The sequence below is a fragment of the Garra rufa genome, chromosome 2 (assembly GCF_049309525.1).
Source record: "Garra rufa chromosome 2, GarRuf1.0, whole genome shotgun sequence".
NCBI lineage: Eukaryota > Metazoa > Chordata > Actinopteri > Cypriniformes > Cyprinidae > Garra > Garra rufa.
In genome coordinates this window covers 65,646,401-65,673,072 of record NC_133362.1, presented here as the reverse complement: position 1 = coordinate 65,673,072, position 26,672 = coordinate 65,646,401, and the positions used below count along the sequence as shown (strand labels likewise).

The 26,672-nt window shown below is 39.1% G+C and overlaps 1 long non-coding RNA gene across 2 annotated transcripts; it reads right to left on the bottom strand.

Annotated features, from left to right (window-relative positions):
* Nucleotides 1–279: 279 nt before the first annotated feature.
* Nucleotides 280–4,703, bottom strand: LOC141325685 (uncharacterized). 2 transcript variants are annotated; one of them, XR_012353809.1, is made up of 4 exons: nucleotides 4,402–4,703; nucleotides 1,467–1,576; nucleotides 1,307–1,378; nucleotides 280–350 (listed from the first exon to the last, which is right to left on the bottom strand). It is a non-coding gene; the product is annotated as an uncharacterized lncRNA (long non-coding RNA). The 2 variants fall into 2 exon arrangements; XR_012353808.1 differs by lacking the exon at nucleotides 4,402–4,703 and having other exon boundaries at nucleotides 1,467–4,270.
* Nucleotides 4,704–26,672: the final 21,969 nt, after the last annotated feature.

The following is a 26,672-nucleotide window of genomic DNA, read 5'->3' as shown; positions in this document are numbered from 1 at the left end:
CAAATGTAAATTCAGTAACAGTTTCTTTGTATATACAACAAGTGTTTGGAAGACAAGTGCTTACTTAACGTTGCACATTCATAAAATAAAAATTAACAAAAATTCACAGGTGAAAGAGGCCACATTGTTGAGTGCGGACTTGTAATTGCAAAATTAATAAAAACATATGTGGAAACTAGCAAAAGTATATAGTGATTAAACAGTATATTGTATTTTTTCAATAGTGAATAAAACAATAGTGCTAAAACTGTTCATATGTCATGCAACAAACTGCAGTTTGTAATGGATTTTACAGGTATGCCCATGGTGATGTGTTGTGGGTCTTTCAAGGAGTCCTCTCTTTGACTGTCCTATATTTAAATAAAAAGAAACTGTTATTAGTAGGGTTGGGTATCAACTGATATTTACCAGCCAATATGCACAAAAACAAATCAGTATGTCATCATAAACAGCTGTTTTTTTTTTTTTTTTAAGTTAAAGTGAAAGGAAGCAGATGAGAAAGAAAACTGACAAATCTATTTGTATATCTCCCACATGTTGTTCCTAATCTTCAAATGGAACACAAATTCAGATATTTTTAATAAGATCTGTGAGCTTTCTAACCCTGCATAGACCGTAACGCAACTCAACTGAAATGTTCTTAGGCCAAGAAACACATTAAAGATATTGGTAAAATAGTCCATGTGACATCAGTGGTTCAACAGTAATTTCATGAAGCTACGAGAATACTTGTGCGCAAAGAAAACAAAAATACAGACTCCGCGCCACCGTCTGCCATTCATGAGAGTACCATGACACAAGTGTTTGGTGTTGCTGACATGAACATGCATGGGCTGAACCATGTTTATAAGCAAAGAAAAACACACGCATATGTCATTGTAGTCTTGACAATGGAGGCAGGAAGAAGAATTGTTGAATAAAGTTATTTTTGTTTTTTTTGCACATTAAAATTATTCTTTAGCTCTGTAAAGATATGGTTGAACCACTGATGTCACATAAATGGTTACACTTATGTCCTTAGTACGTTTTTGGGCCAGTTATATTGTTGCCTATGCAAGTCCAGAAACCTCTCAGATTTCTCTCTGAAGATAAACTAAGGTCTTCTGGGTTTGGAAAGACATGAGGGTGAGTAATTAACGACAGAATTTTCATTTTTTGGGCAACTATAACCCTTTTAGTATTTGAAATTTAAGTAGAATTTAAATTCAAGCAGAGACATTTTTGTCTGGACACTGTATTTGACATCACTGTGTTAAATAATAATACATATGGGAAAGGAAAAGACACTTGATAAATGAATACATACCTCCTGTAAAATGCCGAAATATTTGACCATTTTCCTCCCAGTAAGACCTCCTTTCTGGAAAACAGCAGTGATCTGTGGAACATAACATATTACATTATATGATATATTTCATTAAAGTCAACTGTTTATTGTAAAATGCTTTAATACTAAAAATACTTACTGTGCATATTGCTGGAATAATACAACTTCAGGAAAGTGGCGAACCTGGAAACTTCCTTTGGCATCAAGGAAATGGTATGTGTCCTAGTCACAGGAACATGCAGAGAGTCCCTCAAATGAAAGTAAAAACACAATAATTATTATTGCTAGCAGGGCTCTAGACTAACTTTTTGCACTGGTTGGACTGGTGCGCCTAACTTTTTTTCTTAGGTGCACCAGCACAAAAGTTAGGTGCACCCAAATTTTCAACCGCATCACATTTAATACCGCAGTTTTACAAGTTAACTTTTTTTATTTATTTATTTATTTGTTTTGTTTTTTAAATCGCTGTCCATATAGGCAATATTGACTTGTAAATGATTAACTAACAATCTGGTCAATATAAAGTTTTTTTTTTTTTTGATTCACAATTCTACAAGAAAGGCAACTTACTGAAAAAGTGTTGGTGCTTAAATGCTTTACTGAGCTGAAATCAAAAAGAAAGTTTGGATACTATAGTGTACTAAATTTAGCAAAATAGCAACATTTAGTACACTATAGATGTTCCTAAACTTATCCTAAGAAGTACTCAATAATTTTTAGTATAATAAGTGTAAAATTAGTGTTTGAAAACAGAGTAAGTATTATTTAAGTGCATTATAGAAGTGCACATTTTTTTCCATTTGGCGTAGTTGGTGTTACACTGTGTTTGGTTATGTGCTGATTACATTATTTGCTGCAGCACCTTCCCTGTCATTTTGCATTTTTATAGAAATAAAAAATAATTTACTGCAGTTGGAAAATGTAAGCTACAATTCTAAACTGAACGCATCTGACAACAGAGTTACCAAGTCTATATGACATAACTAGCCCAATGGCCAGCCAAGAACAACCCAAAATAGCGTACTGACCATATCCCAAATATAAAAAATTTCCATATCTAAAATACACATTTTACAGTTGTGCACATTGATCATAAACACCGCTCAAAGGCTTCCTACCCGTAGCCTTTACAAAACCTAACATCCAGCTCCGTTTTATAGGTATAACGCAACAATTTTAAATACAGGCATTTTATTGAAATTTAATTTCTGCATTATTTTAAACCTTTAAACCACTGGGGGAAATGAACCCAGGGCAACAGTTTAAAAGTAGACCAATTCCGTGGGGGAAAAACGCGAACTTGGCAACCCTGCATCCAACACGAGCTGCTGGAGTTAATGTCATTACACACATGAGTATTAAATTTCCGCACGTTAAAAAATAAATACGAACTCAGGTTATGTTAATCGAGTTTACACACTGCCTCTGAAACTGTCGTCCGTCATAAAAAAAAAAAAAATTCAGATCAGGTTCGATTTTCTGCATTTTGCATCCATAATAAGCATTTTCATATGAAAGCATGGCGAATATGAGAAAACTGAAAAAACGCATAAAAAAATCGGACTCAGTGTGCAATGACCTTTAGATTTGACTGATCATGGGTCGAAAGTAAGGAGAGATGACAAAAAAAAACATGCTAGACGATTTGCTGCTCAATCTTGTGTTCACTGACAAATTATAAGATGTGCTGCTCCCTTTACACAGAGTGCGCGTTATTATCGCAAAATCGAAAGTAATAGTAAACCGCGCGACCACTCATTTAAAAGCTATTTCAATACCATGCATATAGAAAGTGCGAAAATTATATACAATATTAGAATGTTTGCGGGTGCGGGCGGTAAGAAAAAAATATCGTTCTTTTCATCTTCTCTCATAATCCGCGGCTACATCCACTGTTTACCTGATGGGCTACATTACTCACCTCTCTCTGTCTGACTGCATCACATGCATTTTCAAACGTACACACACGTACAGGAATATCTGGACCACGGCCAATCAGAGGGGGGGCGGGATCCGTCCATCATCTCTGATTGGTTTAGACCACGATATGGGCCTAATGTCTGTCTGTTGTTAAGAGTCACGGAGTTTCGTTTTTTCCCCCCTCGAACTGCTGGTCGCACCGGTGCAACCTTTGATTTTTTTTAGTCGCACCATTGAGAAATTAGGTCGCACGTGCGACCAAATTGGTCGCACTCTAGAGCCCTGGCTAGTTTAAAACAGTTTACATGCTGCACCATTAAAGCTAGCAAAAAGGGGCATGTTCACATGATTACAATTGTGAACACTAAAAACATTCAGAAATCCAATGTTGTATTGTGAGATTTATCGATAGGAACTAACTGGAAATTCCCCTCATAACTTCATGCCTTCGTTCATATTTTTGATTTCCCGGAACTTTCTATTACAAGGCATAGTTATTTGGAGTTGTGATGGTGTCCAGTATGAACGAAACACATCTAACGTAACACCACAAATAAAGTTTGAGTCTGTGGAAACAATTCTACAGTACAAACACGCAGTTAAGGATACGATCTGCCCATCATTGCTTTAAATGCAATAGTTGCCACAGAAGTTAATTTTTTTCGGTATCACGCAAGCACTACCTTACCTTCAGCCAAAACAAACTGCTCTTGAACAAACAAGTTAAGGACATTAAAGATGACATGTGTCATGTTATATGTCATGTTTAACCACATTAGAAGCCGGCAGATTCCCGAAGGACTGGCTGTGGTAACATTAACTTTACTTAGGCGGGAACACCAATAACTTTACCGGCCTGAGCATCTCCGAAAGCGCTTAAGCATTTAAATAGACGCTATCCTTTCAAATAAACGGCGTATTTTAGGCTTATACAACTACATTTTCATACAAAAATATCTTAAAAGTACATTCTGTCACATAAAAAAGTATTATTTGTGTTATTTGTGTAAGTTATACAGTATGTTACCATCCGTTGGTCGCTGTGGAATTTCTCCCAAAGACTCATTTTGCAGATAATATTTATACAGCGAACAAACTATTTACTGTAATAAACAGTGCTACACTACATTATTACTCACATAAATATTACTCACCGTGTAAATCGACCGAATGATGAAAACTCCGGGTCCGGAATGAAAAGTTCCCACCGTGAACCTGACTGAGTCGTGACTGGAAACTCCTTTTGGCGCCAGGGAGAATGTGCATTTGTGCGCATGCGCAGAAAGTTTACTTAATATTTTCTAACTGAATTTAATTAATTCACATGGCTTGGATTTAAAACACATGTAATTCGCTTAAAACCAATTAATACTTATTAATTAAAATCAAAAACTAAATTTTTATTATTTAAACTAGCGAAATTGAATCATGCTTAATTTAATTGGGGCCATAATCATTTTTTTCAGTGTACAACACAGAGACATGAGCAATATGTCTAGAGAAAGCCTGATGTATATACTTTCAAACGAAGTAAGTTTTATCAAAAACAAATATTCTGTGATAAAGTAATCAAAATGAAACCAACATGATGTCCAGTCTGTCTTATCTGGTTCATTAGTTTTAATTAGATCATGCCCACGAGCTATTCTATCTTATTCATATTCAAATAGTCCACGTGAGGGCGCTGCGCCAAAAGTAGACGCCCACATCACAGTAAACAAAGGAGAAATACGTTTCTTTCAAGTTAGTCCTTTCTGGAAGAAGACTCGCTGTCAGGAATAAAACTTACTTCAGAAGATGAACATTATATGAGGCACGCGATCAAGCAGAGGAGATATTTACACAAGTAAGTTTTTTTCTTTTATTAGCCTGCTTGTTAGTTGTTACTGTGACAGAATGTGTACACATTTTACCAGTTAAGACTTTTTGCTAACTATAATTCCTTACTACAGCAAGTGAAACATTATAAAGTATGTTTCATTTCACTGCATCTAAATGTCTCACGATGCCAGGATGCGCCGGCGCGTTTTGAGGCACGTTTTTTAATAACGCTAAAATGAATGTAACATTCTCCGTCAGTTTTGATCGTACAAATACAGCCAATACATCATTCAAAACTGTAGAGGGTCTATTTTTATTTGTATACACTCATAATAACAATAAAACTGTGTGCTTTTATAAAATTAAGAAAACAGACAGGGTACGCACTCTGCTTTGACTGTCTCTGTCATATCTTTTCACAGACACATAAATGAAACAACCTAAATCTCAGTGATTACGTGCCTCACAGACATAATACAAATACGTATAGAAAGCTTGAAATGTTTACTTTTACATAAACCAATTCAAATAAAAAAAAATTATCTTTTTAGGTAATCTGTCTGAAAGTGTATGAAAGACTTCTGTGTTGTTTATTACTTTTGTTCCTAATAAAAAGTTTAACTGCACTCACAAGTGAATCTCAAGTTATTTTGCGTGATAGTTAAATATATTCATGATACGCTACAAACAATATATATATATTTATTTATTTTGTCCTTACATCTTTCCTTCATTTTTTCCTTAGTTCCTCTCTGACATCTGACTGAATAGCTCATTATGCGGATCATTTTGCAGGTCTTTGCCTTCTCAGGTGTAAATCACAGCATTATTCATGATCATTCACGCCTTCTCGCATACAGCCATTCTAAACAAAAAGTGTCTTCAAAAATTTAAATCTATATACTGTTTTGTGAACTAGATGATTTTCACATCATTTGGTAGAAAAAAACCTAGCCTACCACATCCAATTCTCGAAAGTCCCGAGAACAAATATTCTGTATGTGTTAGATGACCTTATTTCAGTGACTCCAAAAATTTAGTTTTTCACTATGCACGCATAAACGTTGTTTTCTCAAAAACTTAAAAATGTACATTCATGCTGCTTACATATTTTTGTAGTCCACTTTGTGCTGATTACAATGTGTTTAGATTTACGATATTAATGTTTTTAACATATTGAAAAAAGCACAAATGTCAAGGCATGTCAAAAATTTCTTCAGGGCCCCAAAACACCCTCAGACCCCAGAGGGTTAAATATTACACACTGCACCTTTAAGAACATTCAAATTATTTATTTCATTAAAATAACATACTTGCATTATTTTTATACTACATTTTGATAATCATTATAATTCAGTGCTTCATATTCCTTTTTAACACAACATACAAGACCACCCGCTTGCCACTGGTGGACCGACGGAGGCCCAGCCGCGGTAAACCACTGGTGGCGTGCCACCCAAAAAACGCCAGCAGACCGACAGCGTTTTTAGATTGGTCGGCTTGCCGACGGTGTGCCGAAGGTGGTCCGACCATGTTAAGTCACTGAATTTGTGCCGCCCAAAAAACGCAGGCGGACCTCCAGGTCATTGTTTGCTGGGTTACTATTAAAATAAATCAGTATGTAGGGAACGAATTGAGACGCAGCTTATCTGTATCACCTGCTGATGCGTTTTAATCTCACTAATAACATGTATTAACGTAAGATAAATCATTGCAGTCTTACATTAAATAATCTCTAAACCAGTTCAGTCTCGTGAAAACAGCCTGTACGGGTAGCGTTCATTTAAAAACGTTGAAAGTTATAAAACAAACCTTTCTTCAGCTGCAGGAGCGCGACGATTCATAATGACGTCACATCACCACACCAAAATAAAAGTCCGGTTCAAACGCTAAAAAAAGGAAAGATTGTGTAGCACAAGATTCTCTCTAAAAGGCAAAGCAGTCATGTTTGAATGCAGAAACCATTTATACAAAGATTAAGGAATACAATTAAATATTAATTATAGACGGAAAGGAATCCTCATACACAATATTTATTGTTGGATTTGTTATGAATTATTATTTATAAATTGTGCATTTCTACAAACCCTGTAACACTACTAAATAACAGTAGATTCAAAGTAATAAAAACAAATATAGGTAGCAATAATAATATGATATTATGGTGTTTTTGGTTTTAGGGATTATCTTATCTTAATTACAGTCTGATTAATTCTGAGTTCAGAACAGTTCACTCCCAAGAATCAATCTTGATATAACAATGTTATTTAAGCTTGTACAGTTTTGCAGAATTAACTTAATATCTAATCTAGGCAACTTGGAGCTGCAACTGGTAGAGGTAACACTGTTAAACTGGTTATTTAAAGTTATTTAAGGTTGACCTCTTGAAAGAATGAATTTAATACTGCAGAATGTACCAGTTTGAAGAAAATGGATAGAAATTTCACTCACATCTTTTATCTGCCTTTGGAGGATGAGTTGGCCTCCCCTTGAAAATATGTCCACTTCTTCATCTGTTGCTGAAGGTGGACATAGAGCAGCTCTTGCAGCATTCTGGGCCTCTTCGCTGATGTCCAAACAAATACATTTGTCCATATGTGTTGGCAAGGTTGCATTTATTTGATCAAAAATACAGAAAACAGTAATATGAAATATATTAATACCTATTACTTAATTTTTTCTATTGTCTTCTATTTTAATGTACACAATATTTTGAATGGTAGTGTAAATTGCCTTTTTATACATTTTAATATTACACATATTTTTTATCAAATTAATACAGCATTGGTAAATGTAATAAACTTTTTTTTCTCAAAAACATTAAAAATAATAATATTTACACACACACACACACACACACACAGTAAAAGTGAATGTTGTCTTTTTTTACTTCATATTTCAAGAATGTATTTTCATGTAATGGATTTGTTTATTAGAATTCATTAAAAATATTTCTTGTGAAGTGAAGATTTACCTCACTTTTCTTGTCAGAGAGTGGAAAGAGGGCAGTTTCTGACAGGATTCCTATTTCTTAACTTCACTATGACAGGAGTTTTCTCTTTTTTTTACATTTTTTTTACATTCTTCACATTTTTTTATCTTTCATTAATTTTATTTATTTATTTATTAGAAGTCATTGAAAATAATTCTTGTGAAGTGAAGAATTACCTTTAAAAAATAAATTTTCCTGTCAGAGAGGACAGGATTCCTTTTTTTAATGTCATTCTGATAAAAAAATGTATTTATTATTATTTTTTTTTTACATAATTTGTAACGAGAAATATTTTTTAATTAATGCAATTCTTTTTTTTATTTATTACGGAAGCCCTGAACTGAATGGTGGGAAAAGAAGAAAACTTATCTTGTTATATCGAGATATTAAGTCGTACTTTCGACTTCTTGACTCGTTATGTGGTAAAAAATAAACTTATGGTGGGTGAGGAAAAAAAACTTATGGTGGGGGAGGAAAAAATATAAAAACTTATCTCGTTATCTTGAGTTATATGAAGTCGTTATTTCGACATACTAACTCATTATTTTTGGAGATACTAAGCCATTATTTCGACATAAGTCTCACTATGATAAGGCTTGTAGTTATTTCAAAGATGCCAGTATTGTGGAGGCTAGACTGTCAGTTACCTTTATTGATGAATGTGCCATTGATGCATCAGGTGTTGCCTGGGACGCATATTCAGGTTTTTGGGAAGCTTTTTTCCTAAATTGTGCAGTTGGGGAGATTGAGTACGTCCCAGCACTTCAGCCTAAGTATGGAAAGGAGGAATGGGAGGCAGTTGGTAGAATTCTACTAAAAGGATACCAGGATCATGGATTCTTTCCAGTGAAGCTGTCGTTAGCCTTTGCAGTCTGTCTCCTTCATGGGGAGAACAAAGTGACACCAGACATGCTGATTGAATCTTTTCTTAGGTATGTATTGTTGCCAGTTGTACAACTGAATAGTGCTGCATGCTAAATGAGCCACTGAATAGTATGACCGATATTTGCCACTATGCACTGCAAGTCATGTTTATATATTCTGTTTTATTCAAGGTTTGTTATGCCATTTAAGAAAGACATCATCTGCTCTGTGCTGGAAGGAAAAGAGTATGACAGAGATGACCTGCTCGACATGCTGTCCAGAATGGGTGGGCACACTGTTCCTGATGGAGATACCATAAAGGACACCATCATTCAAACAACTAATACAGGAGCCAATGTATGCTCTTGAAATGATGGCTGCTAGCGCTCAGTGTACTTTAAAAAGTCTGCTTCCAACTGTCTAGCAGTTTTAGCACTTTATGAATCCAAAATTCCAACAGCAAAAGGCATTATTGCCTTGCTTAAACCCAACGAGAAACAACCTTCTAACAGCAAAACAATGCAGTTTTTAAAGTTGTTCATTCGATCACTTGACAAAGATAAACTGCATACATTTATGCGCTTTACCACTGGAGCTGATGTCATCTGTGTTTCACACATTGATATTGAGTTCCCAGATCTCAGAGGTTTACACAGATGTCCAGTGGCACATACATGTGGTCCACTGTTGCAGATACCCTGCACTTACAGTACCTACTCTGAATTTCTATTGGGAATTTGTGAGTGTCTTAGATGCCAACTTATTGAAAATGGATCTCTTGTAGAGCTGACAATACCTTAAGGTAAATTATGCGCATGCCCAGCTAAACTACATTTTGAAAAATGTACTCCATGTATGGCAGTGGTAAAATAATTAGGCTTATTTTCATATACTGTGTTAATTTGTTTTCTGGGAAAAATTTAAAAACATTATAGATTTTATAAGACATTTCAGTTTTGGAAACCATCCACTTTCATACGTTTCTTTTTGTTGGCCTTACACATCTAAGTGTTACCTAAATATAAGTCCCAGACGTAATAATCTAATAAATAAACTTTAAGCTAAAAGTGAAAATGCCCCATGCACCGACGTTTACGAGATTAACCCCTTAGGTATCGAAATTTGGTACTAATCTCGATTTTCGATACTCGATAGTTTCGAGGCAATTCGGTCTGTACCTAAAAAGTATCGAACTCGATAACCAGCCCTATTCCCATGAAAGGGTAAGTAGTAAATAGCACGGGATAGTGAAGTAGTAGCATGAAACAATGGCACAGGACAGTAGGCAAATGGCATAGAGCACTATGGCAGGACAGTAGGTGAATGGTACTCTGACGTGTATTTTTTTTATCACACGCTCCTCCTTATTATCCTCCCTTCAAATTAAATAGGATGATGGTATTGTAATCGATCCATTCATTTGTGTTGAATATTCTGAGCTTTATATTTTCAGAGTCAGCATATATGCATGAGCTCAAAGTGGCTCACCATTCTCATTAGGATCAAAATGTACTGGTTACCTTACATGCTTTTGACATGTGCTTTGTGGAAACAGCAATCCTTGAGAGAAAGGCGTTGCACTGCTCCTTCTCTTCCCCAAGAGTCAAACCAGACCCCTCCTGATACGCTCCACTCCATTTTACCTTTAAAAAATAAAACAAAAAATGTCATGGACAATCCTTATTTCTTACCTCGCATTTGAAATCATGAGCTTTGGCATGAAAAACAGAAAGAAATGGCCTCATGGTGAGAAGATCCTGAAGCTCAGGGCATTTCTCTGTCACTCTCCAGAGGTAAGGCCAGTGCTTGCATGCCACATCCATAGCGAAAAATGTCACTTGCTTACAGGCCATTTGCTTTTGGAGGTACAGGGGGTAGGCAAAAAACTCCCCCCTGAACATATTAAGGGCACGAAGGAGAACCCCATGACGACATACAGCGAGATCCAGGCCCTCCTCGTCTGTTTTTCCTGAGGACTTCTGAGACGTTTCGCGCGCCACTGACCACTGCCCTCCACAGACACCTCTTCCAGAGACCTAAAACATGGAAGATGGTTAACAGTCCAAACTTGTTCAAACAAAGTTCTCTAGGACGTGGTGTTTTATAGGTAAATATAGTGAAGTTGTGCAAGTTTACATGACTGGTTGAGGTATTGACATAGTCCACGAATCTTGCGACGTCATCATCATTCGCGATGAACAAGCCATCAAAGATTAAATAAAAGAGATACATATTAACTTTAAATATTCATATGATCTTCAATTTACAGCAGTTGCTTTCAAAGTAATTAACCGTCAATGCACACACAGGATTTTGTAAATACCCTGCTGCACTCTTGAATCTGTAGTGCTTGCGGTTTCCATCAACAGATACTGCAAGCATGTCTGGGCTGCACGCTGGGCAGTCAAAGTGGTCCTCCTGGCATAATTTGTCCACTTCGAATCGGACAGCTTCCCACTCCAAGAAGCTTTTCCAGAAGCTGTCTGCTGTGATGTTTCAAAATAGTTCAGTAAAAGAGAACAGCAAAACAGATCAAATTAAATATGTACTGCACTGAAGTAAAATGCTCTAAATGGATACATTTCGGGATGTTTGTACTAATTGTGTAACCAATCCTTAGAATACATATCAAAGAAAATTAACAATATGAAAACTTCACTCATACTCTATACACTGGTGTATTTGGGGATGTTTGGCCCATTAATCCAAGGGAACACTTTTGGGATATAGAAAAATTATATTGGGAAGAAGATGTCAAAGTCTGTAGCCAATGGAGTTGAAGTTGAGACCTTCAGAATGACCTGTTTTTTTTTTTTTTTTTTTTCAGAAATTTTTCAGTGCAAACTGCATGACTGATAAGAGAACATGAGTTTATGGCTGTTTATAAAGGGTCTAAATTTAACAACTTTTTTCCTAAACAGTGCAAATGTTCATGTGTACTTTCTATAATCATCATTATCATGCCCTCATAGTATTATTTATTTAGTTACGCAGCTATTGCCACAAATACTTACATGGCCAAAGCGATCAGTGTGTTGATCCAGCATTCTAAGAAATGATTGGCTAGACATCCCTGGTGCTGCCATCTTCAGCTCTTCAAAAGAAAAAAGGACATCTGTCGTGTACACAGTTGAATGGTGAGAAGTGGCAGGCCAGTGGTCATTATGGATCAGGTCATCCACTCCAGGACTCCAAGTGGCTTCACATGCCTTGCATCTAATCTGAGGCAATCTGAGATCATATCGCCCTGGAAAAAGAAGGAAATATATACTCACAATTAATTTTGACAGACGCAAACTGTGTCATTCTGACTACTGATATGCGAACCTTTGAATAAGGATAGATCAGGAGGACACTTCTACAAACATTTTGTCAGGCACTCTATTGGAAGTCACACTTTTGTCAGGCAAATTAACTATCCCCATACAAACAAAGGTTAACTGTTTTCCTCCACATAGGTGGGCCCAGACAATCTAATTAACACAACCTATTGAATTGGATTTCAATGACAATGAAGCCATGATAAAGAAAATTTCTGGATATGTGTTCCACAATGTAACATGTATGAATGTAGCATAATCATGATTTGTATATGTTCATAGTTGTGACAAAGTGATAGGGAGTATTTACGAGGTGTGATCAGCAAATACCTGTGGTGTGAAATTTTGCAGACACATCTACAGAACTGACCCCCACCTCACCCATAAAGTTATTTTTACCATTCATTGTAACCACAACTATGGACTGTCCTGCGATGACACTAGACGATTCTTGTAGGCAGATGGGAGTTTTACTTACTCACAAATGTTCTGAGGGCAGAAAGGAAAATGATTGGTTTACAGATTCAACCAATGAAATTGAAGCAGAGGCGGGGTCAGGAAATTTGGACGTAAAGAGGGAAATCCTTCTGACAGATACGTTATAACGCTTCGTGTGAGACATTTATTGCAAGGTAAGTGAATTTACCATGTATCTATAAAAAAATCTACATATGTTTCGTTTACTAAGATAACTAGCGAACAATATGATCATATTGTATGCATTTTCATTTGACTGCTTCATCAGTCGATCGCACCAAAAATGCTTATGTGGTAAATGTAGTAAAACATGTTTTTCTAATGCTACCGCGCTGTCTGTGAAACAGATATGAGTGAAAACAGAACTCAAATCTATGTTGTAATCAGTTTGCGTTAGCATTAGAGCTACTCTATGGAGTTTACTCTATAAATTCGTATTACTGTTTTTAACTGAACTGCACTGCTCTCAGGGCAGGAGTAATGACATTAAAATTACTGATATTGCTACTGAACTGAGCTGCTCTCAGGGCAGCAGTAATGATATTAAAATTACTGATATTGTAACTGAACTGAGCTGCTCTTATTGTGTATCCTTAAAAATATATTGTGCTATTTTACTCAATATGATATTATTGTACTTAAACAGATGATGTATGGTTGTGACAATAATCCATAGACTGATCAAAGTGCTGATTATTACAATACTGGATGTCTCAACAGATTGTGAACTGTATGTGTATGCAGCGGGGCAGCACCTGTGATTCCCACTGGACTGTACCAGTGAACTTAAGTGAACCAATGAACTTTGGGTGACTTCCAACATATGGCAGATACATGTAAACAGGTTTGATGTATGTCCCATGTGACCACCTCCAACCAATTGTAACCAAAATTAATTTAATAAAAAAAAGGCTGATCTGGCCAAATTCCACCATTAAAAATGGGCCAGGTGGGCTAGTAATTAATCGTGGCAAACCAGACAGGCATAACCAATAAAAACCCAGAATTACCAATTTTGGGTAGCGTGGATAGGTATAAGTATGAATAACCGGACAGTCAGAGACCAAATGCGGTGACCTTTGTCTCGACTTCTTGACATCTGGAACTCTGCTTTTCGAGCCTTATTGACTTCACTGAGAAAATTCATCATCTCTGCTCCACGACACTTGCAGACTCTGGTGTGGCAGCCATCTTGTGAGCTGATGTGGCGGCCTTTTTGTATAGCTTGAATAGCTTTTTGCAGCTTTGATATTGACACTCTCAAGTCATGTTCAAAGTTGAGTCTAGATCTGTACTTGGTCTTCAGTGAAGCAACAGCAGAGAACCCTGTTTTGCAGAGATAGGATGTTGCAAAGGGGAGCAGAATTTCAACAGCCTTCTGACCTATCAATGGGAATTCCTTCTCCACCCCAAGCCAGAATTCACAAAGTGTTTGTGATGGGAACTTTAGCCTCATGCTTGAGTCAGATGTCATCTCAATGAGCTGCTCTTCTTCTGAGGAACTCAGATCCTCAGGTGCTGGAGCAGTGAATGGATCTCTCACCCAGTCGAACTGCACACTGCTGTCAGTAAAGTATTTCTGAAAATGACCTCTCAGAGCAGAGATGTGCTCCAGAATACATGGGATCACTGTGCTTTCTGTGAGCTTGTTAGTTTTGGAAAAAGTCGTTAGATATTTAAAACACTCTGTATTTCCTTGCTTGAGTTTCCTGCCCCACATCTCCAGTTTTCGGATGAATGAACTGACTTGGTCTGCCAGATGAGGTAGGTGTTTGTCTTTGCCCTGCAGCTGGAGGTTTAGTTGATTAAACTTAGAGAAAATGTCCCTGAGATATGCCAGCTTCATTTGAAATTGCTAATTACCAAATTTGCTGGCAAGCTCGTACATGCCTTCTTCCTGCAGAAAAAGATGAATTTGCTCCCTGAGCTCAAACACTCTGGACAGCACTTTGCCACGAACGAGCCATCTCGCTTCACTGTGAAACAGCAAAGAAGTGTGATCGGCGCCCATCTCCTCACAGAGCGCGGAAAAAAGTCGTGATTTCACTGGTCTTGTTTTGATGTAGTTGACCGCGATAACAACTTCAGACAAAACATCATTTAACGTAGGGCTTAACTGCCGTGATGCAAGTGCTTCTCGATGTATAATGCAGTGTGTCCACTGCGCTTTCGGTGCGACTCTTTTGATGAGCGCCTGCAATCCGCCTCGTTTCCCTGCCATGGTCTGTGCAAATTCCCAAGCAGTCCTCCCTTTTAATCCCATCCTCTGTCAAGTATGAATCCATAATCTTAAAAAGTTTATCAGCCATTGCTCTTTTTGGGATGTATTTGCAAAATAGTAAATCCTCATTAAGTGACTCGAAATCAACAAACCGCACATAAGCTGACACATGTGCTGGTTAAGTTGACATTTATGTTAATTAACAATGTATTTATTTTACTTTACATGCTTTGTGATTAGTTCAATATTCACTTTATAAGCAACCTAATTTTTTATCATTAAAAAATCCTCTAATGCTTTTGTCTGTTGTCACAAGGTGTCCCAGTGTGAACAGTGCCAGGCCAGTAAATCCTGTCTGAAACAAGAGAATGACATCACTCCAATAGAGGTATGAATTCTGTTATGTAACATATTGCAACGAGAATGGACAAATATGACAAACAGTGGGAAATACAAATGCAAACCTAGTAGTAACATAGGATATCAAGGAAACAAGAGAACAAAAAGAACAATAGCATCCAATTTTTAACCGAAATAACCAGATTTCCAGAAATGTTGGGACTAAATAAACACGTTTTACACAAGAACTACTAGTCTCAAAAACTACAAGTCGACGTCACTTCCCTGGTTTGGGAAAAGCACGTAAAAGTCCTACTACATCTGTGTGCATGTCAACTTGTAGGTGGACTTTAAAGTGCTTTTCCCAAACCAGGGAAGTGATGTCGTCTTGAAGTTTTTGAGACTAGTAGTTCTCGTGTAAAACGTGTTTTTAAAACACTCATGGAGGACTTACAAATGTTCCGATGCAGCGTTTTGTGAGTACATAACCTATTTACACTACTTTACAAGTTTGGTAAGATTACTTGCACGTTTAGTGGTGCAATTTACGAGATACATCACATGTATCTCATGTAACAAGCAATCTCCATAAATGTTCGACTAAGGTAAAAAAAAACTTCGGATGGGGTATTTACATGGGCTTCAGAGTGCATAGCAATGAAGTCAATTCTACTCTGAACCATCCCTTTAAAAACCAATGTGACTCCAGTGGTTTAATCTAGGGTTGTTCCGATTCCGATACTAGTGTCGTAAATGCCGCCGATACCACAAAAAAATCTAGCATCGGAATCGGCGAGTACTTGAAACCACGTACCGATCCGATACCATTTTCTTAAAATATGTTATTCCCGCTAGCAAATCAGAAGCCAGTTCTTCTTCGCGGCTCAGAATGCAAACAGTGTTGCCACAAGCAACCACTGCTTAGAGCAGCGAAGAAGAAATACAAATGTGCTAGCAGTTTGTCCGCTAAAACGGCTGCATGTCTCATATGTAGGGCTTTACGATTTCTGCAATGCGGAAAACACGGACGGAATCGCGGAATCCAGGCAAAATGGAATTTACAGTTTAACGCTGAACGTCAAGGAATTTGTCAAAGTTTGATGCATTAATCAAAGGTAGTTCATTACACTTAAATTAAATCGTGATATGGACTAATTATAGGGCTGCAACTAACGATTATTTTGATTATCGATTAGTTCACCGACTAATTTTCCGATTAATCGATTAGTTGGCTTAAAAATGTCAATTATTTATTTATTTTTAAAATCACACTGTTCCACATTCTAAATGCTATGAACACACAGTGCTAAACAATTTACATCAATTCACCTGTCGTAATAAAGAGAAAAGACAAATATCTGAAGAAAACACACTAACAAGCATAAAATACAGTGTTTCTGCTATTTATTCCGCCGTGTCGGTGTTTAGTGTCCCGCCTACAGCGGCATCAGAGAGCGCAAGTGCCTTCAGCAGAGTTCCACGTTCAGATGCACGCAGTAAGATTAAACTGGCCGCAAAGCCCCAGCTAAAGTAATTACCATGAATGTGGCAGGGGGAAAATTAAGGAGATATTCAAATTATTTATTAATTAACTAGTATTTTCTGAGTCAGTGTCGCAAAGATCTGCTCACTGGACGCGCTTTTAAAGCCTAAATGCATCTTTATGGATTAGGCCTAGGGGAGAGCGGGGCACAACCTAACACTTTTTGAATTTCGCGGTTTATGTAAATCCACGTGGGGTTCAGAGTACAATTTTTTATCCACGTTATTTTCACACTTGTCTAGTACAAATATATCGCTTTGTTTCATATTTACAGTGTATACGTTTTTCGTTATTTGCCTCAAAAGAAAGGAAGTGAAACGTGACAACATGCCCCATAGATGGGGTACATTGTAACATCTGAGGGGCACGTTGTAACACGACCATATGACAGCTTAAAATGTTATCTGATCGAATGAAATAAATATATACAACAAACTAAAATATTTTGTCAGTAAAATACATGTGTTTACTTTTTCAAATGAAGTAATGACATTTAAAAAAAAAAAAAATCGAATTTTGGAGTTTGAAAATGAACACATCGCAACAATGCTTTGAACGGCTTTGATCGCAACACACAGCTGTACACTAGTTCAAAACAATGTGGACAGATAGATGAAACACATTTAGACATTCAGAAGAACACTCCACTCTTCCACACACAGCTCTCATAGAACACGACACACATAAACCAGCCAAAATGCTTTACATTACTTGAAATAATAACTTCTGAACATTAAACATTGATTGTCAGCCTTTATTCACCTGTTTCTTGAGGTATCTTATCAAAATTCTTAGAAGTAAATCGTGTAAACTGCACTGCTAATGTCACAGAATAGCATAGTTTAATAACAGCGGGGAATATTGTAACACAGTGTTACATCTTTCCCCAGCTGCGCGACTGGAGTTTAAAACAGGTTAGTGTCTTTTGCTGGTTTGCGAAGCATTAATAAACCATCTAAACTGATAAATAACAAATTGGAGATTAAAATAATAGCAGATTTGTCTAATTTTAAATGAATATTAAAAACTGAAATGAAAAGTTTACTTCAGCCAGAAATTTACTTTTACTATGGTAAAATAAATATTCAGCGATATCTTCAAAAGGCTTTTGAATTCTGGCGCTCTTTTTTTCCCTGCATAGTGTTGCTATGGCAACTAGTAAACACCGTAAATTTGATTATGCTAGTGTAACAGGTTTAAAAAGAACACTTAATTTATAGAGTGAAGAAATTTAATGTGAATTCCATAAAATAAAAGAGTTTATTGTTTTTGTTAGTGTATGAAGGCTCCCCTCCTGTGGCTGTTAAAGTCCCCCTGAAATCAAAATTAAAGTTTTTTGGCTTTTAGTATGAATATATTAGTTTTAAGATTATCTATAAGCTAGTGTGTTTCAAAGCAGTGACAAAATTCGCTTTTACAAGATATGGGCATTCAAAACTTACACTCTCGTCACTTCCGCCAATATGAATCAAGGATTTTGATGATATCACCGCGCACTTCAGTTTCAGATCAAACGTTCTGTCCAATAAAATGCTCTCTAGAGTCCGTAGTGTCCCGCCCCCTACACAGAGACGCGGAGCAGATCATATGCGCTCATATGCGCGGTCGGACTCGGCATGTGTTAAACTACACAGCCTCAGCATGATTATTATCACTATTTCGTTTTAGCAAGAGTTTCATATTGAATCTGTGGGGTAATTTATTAGTCTGTGGCTGTCATAAGCTTACAAATGCGGCTTTACCGAGCTCAACGGCTCTGCCCCGAGCAGATATAAATGGAACGCTATTGGCTGTTCAAAATTAGTGGGCGGGGCTTAGCGATATGTTTTTGTTTCAGTTAAAAGAACGTCACCACATAGAAGAACGCTGCGTGTTTCAAGGCACTTCAGTGGACCTTTAATGGTACAGCAGATGTAGTATTTTGTCCCTCTTCTGTTTCCGTACCGCAGCAGATTTGACTGTCGCTGCTGTGGGTATGCACGATTTTTCACGCTCTAACTCATTAATGTATTAATTGTTTAAATAATATGTTTTACATAACTATTATCGACGCGATTGATTGAATTTATATATTTAAACGTGTATGTAATGTATTTAACGCTTTAACACAGTTCTTAAAGTCATTATGAATACATTGAATTTCCTCGTGCATTCACGAGTGTTAACAAGTGCATTTTATGTGGTCATTGCGTCTGTCTTAAAACTTCCGATAATTAATTGTAATATGAGTCGAAAGTGAAAGTGTAAATTTCTATTTTTCTAGTCTGTGTATCTGCAGTATTTCATCCAGCCAAGCTGATTTGTACTCTTTTTCTATCAAAAAGATATGTTGCTTTCATGTTTATGATGTTATAAATGTTAACACATGCTGTTTAGAAATTCATGAAGTTTTCTCAGTATTATCTATAGTTTATTGTCCAGTATTGTTATACTGATACTATTTACAAGTGTATTGTTACAGTTTTCATATTGTTTTCTATTGTTATGTTTTAAGCCAGGCAGATTTGAGTGTCGCTGCTGTGGTCTGTGTATCTGCAGTATTTCATCCAGCCAAGCTGATTTGTACTCTTTTTCTATCAAAAAGGTATATTTGCTGTGGATAAAGTAAAACTGAAGAAAGTCCATGTGTGAGCGTGTTTTTCCACATCCGTAACACTAGGAAATATTTAAACCACGCGTGTTACAATTAACCCCACGTTAGGTTGTGCCCCGCTCACCCCTATATCTAATAAAAGAGTTTTGTTTTCGATTTGAATTATTTCGTTTTATAGTCGTGCAGTAATAATTTAAAGTAAATGTATTACTCTTACATTTATGAGCAAAAATGAAGTTTCACATGGCGCTTGCACCTTCATGTCCTGTAAAGCTTTCACTTGTGCGCCTATAGGGCCTACACATTTATCAAAGTTAAACGATTAAACTAATATTGTGATATGCTTTCAGTTTTTATATATATATATATCTAAGGATTTTAATTTATATCGTGATGATTTGAGAAGGCTAAATTCATGCCGGCCGCTGGGCGCTTCGTTACTTTAAAAAAACAAAAACTTGTATTTCACAAATAAAAAGTGTTCCAAATATATTTCTAAATTAACTTTATAAAATAAAGAAACGAAAATAAATGTAATTACCTTGTTATTAAAAACAGCAGCTGCGCAATGGGGAAGAGAAAGAGAGGTTCCAGTCGGAATCGGGCCAGTAATTCTGATCAGCTGTCGAGGTTGTTTTTTGCAACGAATGTTTGTTTAATAGCCTGTTTAACTCTTTTTTAGGCTACTTTCTTATTTAAATGTTTTATTTCGTTGATTTATTTTAGCGTTTTGTAGGTTTCTAAACACGCTCGTTTGTTAATGTTTGAGGCTCATTTCTTTATATATAAACACCGCACCACCGTAGTTGGTAAAATCTGCCACCGTCACAGCCTATAGTTCCTACCCTTCATAAATACGTGCACTACATATTGTTTTTAAATCTAAATTTAACATTCAACGGCGGACATAAATGTTCTTGCGCTGACTCAATTGTCTCCCTGTCTGTGTTCTTTGTTCCGGCTGTCTAACGCTCATTCAGTAAAGATTTAAACAGACTGCCAGGATGGACTTTTATGCATAAATGGAAATGCTTGTGTGAATTTGTGACATTTAAAGATAAGGATATGACCGTAAACTAAAAGTTTTCATACTGAGGATGCGAACGGATCTGTCAAAGCGCCTCACAGGGCAAGCCATCACGCTATCAGCTTCAAAATAGAGATAGTTTAAAATAAAGAATTCTCATGTTTTGGGCAGCTCAGATCACGTATCTCTCCTGCAGCATCTCAGTCTGTTTCCTCCACTCTTCTTAGATGCATTATGTCTATAGACATGCGTCCTTCAGTGCTGTAATTTGACGTGATCATCTGAAGTGCACGTGCACTGTGGGCGGACCCGACTAATCGATTAGTTGTTGCAGCCCTAAATATAACTAACATCTGTAAAATACTACATGTGCACTTACTCAGTATATTGGTTTCCATTCCATAGTGTGTTTTGGGCATATTCCAATACAATTTATTGGTTTGTACTGGTTTCCATTCTGTAGTGTGTTTTGGGCATATTCCAATAGGATTAACTGGTTTGTACTGGTTTCCATTCCGTAGTGTGTTTTGGGCATATTCCAATAGGATTAACTGGTTTGTACTGGTTTACATTCCGTAGTGTGTTTTGGGCATATTCCAATAGGATTAACTGGTTTGTACTGGTTTACATTCCGTCGTGTGTTTTGGGCATATTCCAATAGGATTAACTGGTTTGTACTGGTTTACATTCCGTAGTGTGTTTTGGCCATATTCCAATAGGATTAACTGGTTTGTACTGGTTTACATTCCGTAGTGTGTTTTGGGCATATTCCAATAGGATTTATTGGTTTGTACTGGTTTCCATTCCGTCTTGTGTTTTGGGCATATTCCAATAGGATTAACTGGTTTGTTCTGGTTTCCATTCCGTAGTGTGTTTTGGGCATATTCCAATAGGATTAACTGGTTTGTTCTGGTTTCCATTCCGTCTTGTGTTTTGGGCATATTCCAATAGGATTAACTGGTTTGTTCTGGTTTCCATTCCGTAGTGTGTTTTGGGCATATTCCAATAGGATTAACTGGTTTGTTCTGGTTTCCATTCCATAGTGTGTTTTGGGCATATTCCAATAGGATTAACTGGTTTGTACTGGTTTCCATTATGTGGTGTGTTTTTGGCATATTCAAATAGGATTAACTGGTTTGTACTGGTTTCCATTCCATAGTGTGTTTTGGCCATATTCCAATAGGATTAACTGGTTTGTACTGGTTTACATTCCGTAGTGTGTTTTGGCCATATTCCAATAGGATTAACTGGTTTGTACTGGTTTACATTCCGTCTTGTGTTTTGGGCATATTCCAATAGGATTAACTGGTTTGTACTGGTTTCCATTATGTGGTGTGTTTTTGGCATATTCAAATAGGATTAACTGGTTTGTACTGGTTTCCATTCCATAGTGTGTTTTGGCCATATTCCAATAGGATTAACTTGTTTGTACTGGTTTACATTCCGTAGTGTGTTTTGGCCATATTCCAATAGGATTAACTGGTTTGTACTGGTTTACATTCCGTCTTGTGTTTTGGGCATATTCCAATAGGATTAACTGGTTTGTTCTGGTTTCCATTCCGTAGTGTGTTTTGGGCATATTCCAATAGGATTAACTGGTTTGTTCTGGTTTCCATTCCGTAGTGTGTTTTGGGCATATTCCAATAGGATTAACTGGTTTGTACTGGTTTCCATTATGTGGTGTGTTTTTGGCATATTCAAATAGGATTAACTGGTTTGTACTGGTTTCCATTCCATAGTGTGTTTTGGGCATATTCCAATAGGATTGACTGGTTTGTATTGGTTTCCATTACGTGGTGTGTTTTTGGCATATTCCAATAGGATTAACTGGTTTGTTCTGGTTTCCATTCCGTAGTGTGTTTTTGGCATATTCCAATAGGATTAACTGGTTTGTACTGGTTTCCATTATGTGGTGTGTTTTTGGCATATTCAAATAGGATTAACTGGTTTGTACTGGTTTCCATTCCATAGTGTGTTTTGGGCATATTCCAATAGGATTGACTGGTTTGTATTGGTTTCCATTACAAATTTGTATTGGTCTTGACTTGCACATAAAGGTATCCATAGCAGTTTATTTTATTGGTTTTAATGGTTCCATTAAAAAATAATAGAAACCATCACAGAAATGTTAATGGTTTCCACTACAAATACCATTACAAACCATCAAGTTTCAACCAATAAAACCGTTACCAAATGGTTTCCAATACGTAGTGTGTTTTGGGAAATATTCCATTAAAATTTAGTGCTTTGTATTGGTTTCCATTACAGATTTGTATTGGATTTGACCTGCACATTTAAATGGTTTCAGCTAGGTTTCTGCTAGATTTGTACTGGTTTTGATCTGCACACTTAATGGTTCCCTTCCGAAGGGAACTCTCACTGCGTCCTCTAGAGGGCGCTTTTGGGGAACGCTGCAGCGTGCCTCGAGTCTGAAGAATGCATAGAAAAACTACATGAAATGGCCGGCGCCAGCGTATGACGTCACCGCGGCGCGTCAGTCGCTGCCTTTGCGTCACTACCGGGCGACCATAACATAAAAGAGGCGCCCGTGCAACACAATACATCTTCGCTGTCTTCAGCTTTCCCGGTTTGGATGTGCATTGGAAGAAACGGTAAGAATCCTTTCTTTAAACTACTATCATGGCAAGCACTAGCAAGTCGTTTAAGCGGTGTGTTCATCCGTGTCCTCGTTATTTGACACCTGATGACACACATGAGCTTTGCGTATTCTGTTTGGGCGAAGAGCACACACGCGATGTCCTTGAGGGGGCATTGTGTGTACATTGTGAGCGCTTCCCTATGAAGAAGCTCCGGTCTCGTCTGTCTCTCTTTCTGAGGAAAGATGAGCATTCACTTGCCCCTCGCGGTTCGGGTCCTGCCGTTGCCGAGGCACGGAGGAAACTGAGCTCGTGGGGCTCGCAAGTGGAACTGGCTGACGAACTTGAGAAGGGTCTCTCTCTCTCGCCAGCCGGAGACGATGACAGGCTCCTAGCTGATGATGATGCGTTATCGCTGACGTCGTCAGATCCAGGAGCAAGTGCTCTTTTGGGTTCCACCCAAGAAGAACAGGAAGTGCTAGAGATGGATGAAGACGCTGAGGCTGAATCCTCTCTACCTTCCTGCCCTGCATATGAAGAGCTGCTGGAGGTTATGGACCGCGCCACGGCCAGGCTCGACCTGCCGTGGAAGCGGGCTAGAAAGATAACGCCGCGGGGTTGCCTCGACGAGCGGTATCTTTCAGGCCATAACCACCCAGCTCCGGTGAGTCTCCCATTCCTTCCCGATCTTCATACTGAGATCGAGAAGGGCTGGAAAAAGCCGTACTCGGCGCGCATTCATAGTTCGTCCATGGCGAACTATGCTAATATCGAGGGATTGCGTGACCACGGCTATGAGAGGATGCCCCCTGTGGAAGAGACGCTAGCCTGCTATCTCTCCACAGGGCGGGCCTCCTCTCTCAAGACTCCCTCTCTGCCTTCTCCGGCCCTGCAATTAACATCCCGGCTGAACGGCAGAGCATATGCAGCAGCAGGTCAGGCGGTGGGTGCACTGCACACCATGGCAGTGCTCCAAGCCTACCAAGCCGATCTGCTGAAAGACCTGGACAACGGTCAGGGTCTTTCCCCTGACCAGGTGGCTGAGCTCCGTCGCACCACGGATCTCGCTCTCCGTGCCACCAAGCAGGCCGCTACCCATATGGGCAGGGCCATGGGGGCTATGGTGGCTACGGAGAGACATCTGTGGTTGAACCTGGCTGATGTCGGGAGGAAAGAGAAGGGCTTTCTTCTCGACGCACCGGTTTCGCCATCTGAGCTTTTCGGTGCCTCCGTCGAGACGGTGGTTGAAAAGTTCAGAGAAGCGAAGACGCGCTCAGCTGCCTTCAAGTCCTTTATCCCTCGAAGGCCCAGGTCTCAGCCCGAACACCACAGGGGTCCTGCGCCGCCTCCTTCTGAGGAACAGAGGCAGGTGCAGAAGGCTAGTGTTGCATCCCGCGCTCCTCCTCCCCCTGCGAGCAGGTCTAGGAGGCGACGCGGATCGAGAGGTGGCAGACAGGATTTAAGGGAAGTCATCCAAGCGAGACAAAATTCTCGCAGGGGTCAGAGTAATAAAAAAACCTAATAAAACCTCTCCTTCCCTCGGTCCAGTTGGGTCGTCATTTTAATTCCCCTGTCGCCATTTAAGCTTCCTGCACTCCCCGGACCTATGATGTTCTTTGGTGGTTCTACCTGTATAGAACCCTAATTTACTGACGGTCTGGAATCAGGCGGTCCCTGAGGGGAGTCCCGCCTCTTTCTATGAAGCAGGATGCTCTTAAATGGGTGAGTATGATCCGTTTTTCACTTTGAAGGAACTTCATACTGTCTCAGGCCTGTGTATGTTTTCTCTCTCCACAGAAGAAATACGACGAGTCTACGGCAGACGCCCCCCTCTGATCCTATGGATTAAGGTTACGGCAGTGTTTTGCCTTCTCCACTCCACAGGCTGTGCGGTAAACCAACCCTTACAGCATACATTACACATAGGACCTTGTCCTCTTCAAGGTAAGCTCCCTAAGTCTTTCTTGGGTTTGCCCTTGATATGGTTATGCTGTCCTTTGCAGGCCTAGTGTAGACTTATGCCCTATTGAGACAGGAGCATAACTCCCTAGTTACGCCCCCCTTATGGCTGGATAGGCGTGTTGCCTGCAGGGTTAGGTTGCGTGTTGTATTTTTCCCTCAGAAAAAGGTGGAAACATCTCGACGGAGCACCCCTCCCTTCAAACGGTTGTATGGTGGTGTCCGTCTACACAACACTTGTTCCAGCACTATCAGGCTTCCCCCTTCAGTGGTTAAACGAGCAAAAGGAAATTTTCCTTTCTCCCTAGGTAAGCATCTTAAGATATTTATGGTTAAGATTGCACTAGTATGTTTAACTCTGTTGCAGACGGCCTGCGTGCGAGGATCCGCTTCGTGTCCTCTCCTAAATACGGTTTCCATGGAAACTGAGTGTCTACACCTGTTGAGACAGGCGTTCACTTGAATAGGAGTGCAGCAGACCGGAGTGCTCGCTGCGAACCCGGAGCAGGTTTGGTTGCTCCCTTTTCTGCGGAAAAGGTTCTTATTTGAGCTCCACCTGGTGACATGCTTTCCAGCTGGGGTCTTGATTCTCGGTCCATTTGGTGTGCGCTCCCCTTTCTGAGGAAGGGGTTTTTATGTAAATCTGAGTGCCACTTTGTGACTCTCTTCAAGTCGCCTCATTCTAAGCCTGAGGGCTGAGGCAGCACTTGATGTAGGATCTACACCCAGGCTGACGAATGTCTCCCCTACAGAGGGTTTGAGCATCTTTCGGTGTTTAACACCTTAGAAAGCCGTCACTCTAGGATCGATTCTCGCCCCCCAGGCCTAGTTCCACTTCCCTTTCTGAGGAAAGGTTTACGAAGTGTCTGAACTAGGAAGCTGCCCTTATTCATTCCGGAGCTTCCCAGAAACTGTCAAGGCAAACAGTGCTCCCCTTTCTGAGGAAAGGGTTTGTTAAGGTTAAGAGCTCACGTTCCTCCCTGTGCGCAGGATTGCTGGAACATATCTGAGCTCCCCTAATCCAGGGTTTCCTTCAGAGCAACTTCCCAGGACTGAGTGCTCCCCCTTCTGAGGAATGGGTTTTGTTAAGGTTAAGAGCTCGCGTTCCTCCCTGTGCGCAGGATTGCTGGAACGGACCTGACCTCCCCTAATTCAGGGTTTCCTTCAGAGCAACTTCCTAGGACGGAATGTTTCCTCCCTCCTGAGGGTAGGAATCTACCAGGGACAGACCCTTGAGAGTTATGAATCTGCTACAAGGATGTTGGCGTGCCCCCTTTCCAGGGTTCACTTATAAGAGCACCACTCCTTGGTGGCCAAGTTCTCCTCCCTGTTTCCCAGGGTAGGAGCTTGACCTTCATGCTTCAGGTTTCTACTCTCCAGCCTTTATTCTGGATGTATGCTCCCCTCTATGAAGGGTAACAGTGAGAGCATTCGCTCCTGTTCGGTTGTGCAGCTCCCCTTCTGGGAAGGGTCTTCTATGAGCGCCAACCCACCTTCGTGAGATTGCCAGACCTTCATACAGGTCGCGTGGACCGGGCTGTGCACGCTTCCCCCCTTTTCATTAAGGGTTCCCTAAAAGACAGCAGTGCCCCCTTCTGGAGAAGCGATCCTCCCTGTGGATCAGGGTCAGGATTTTTGTCCTCTACTATCGTCCACCATTTCAGGATGGTCT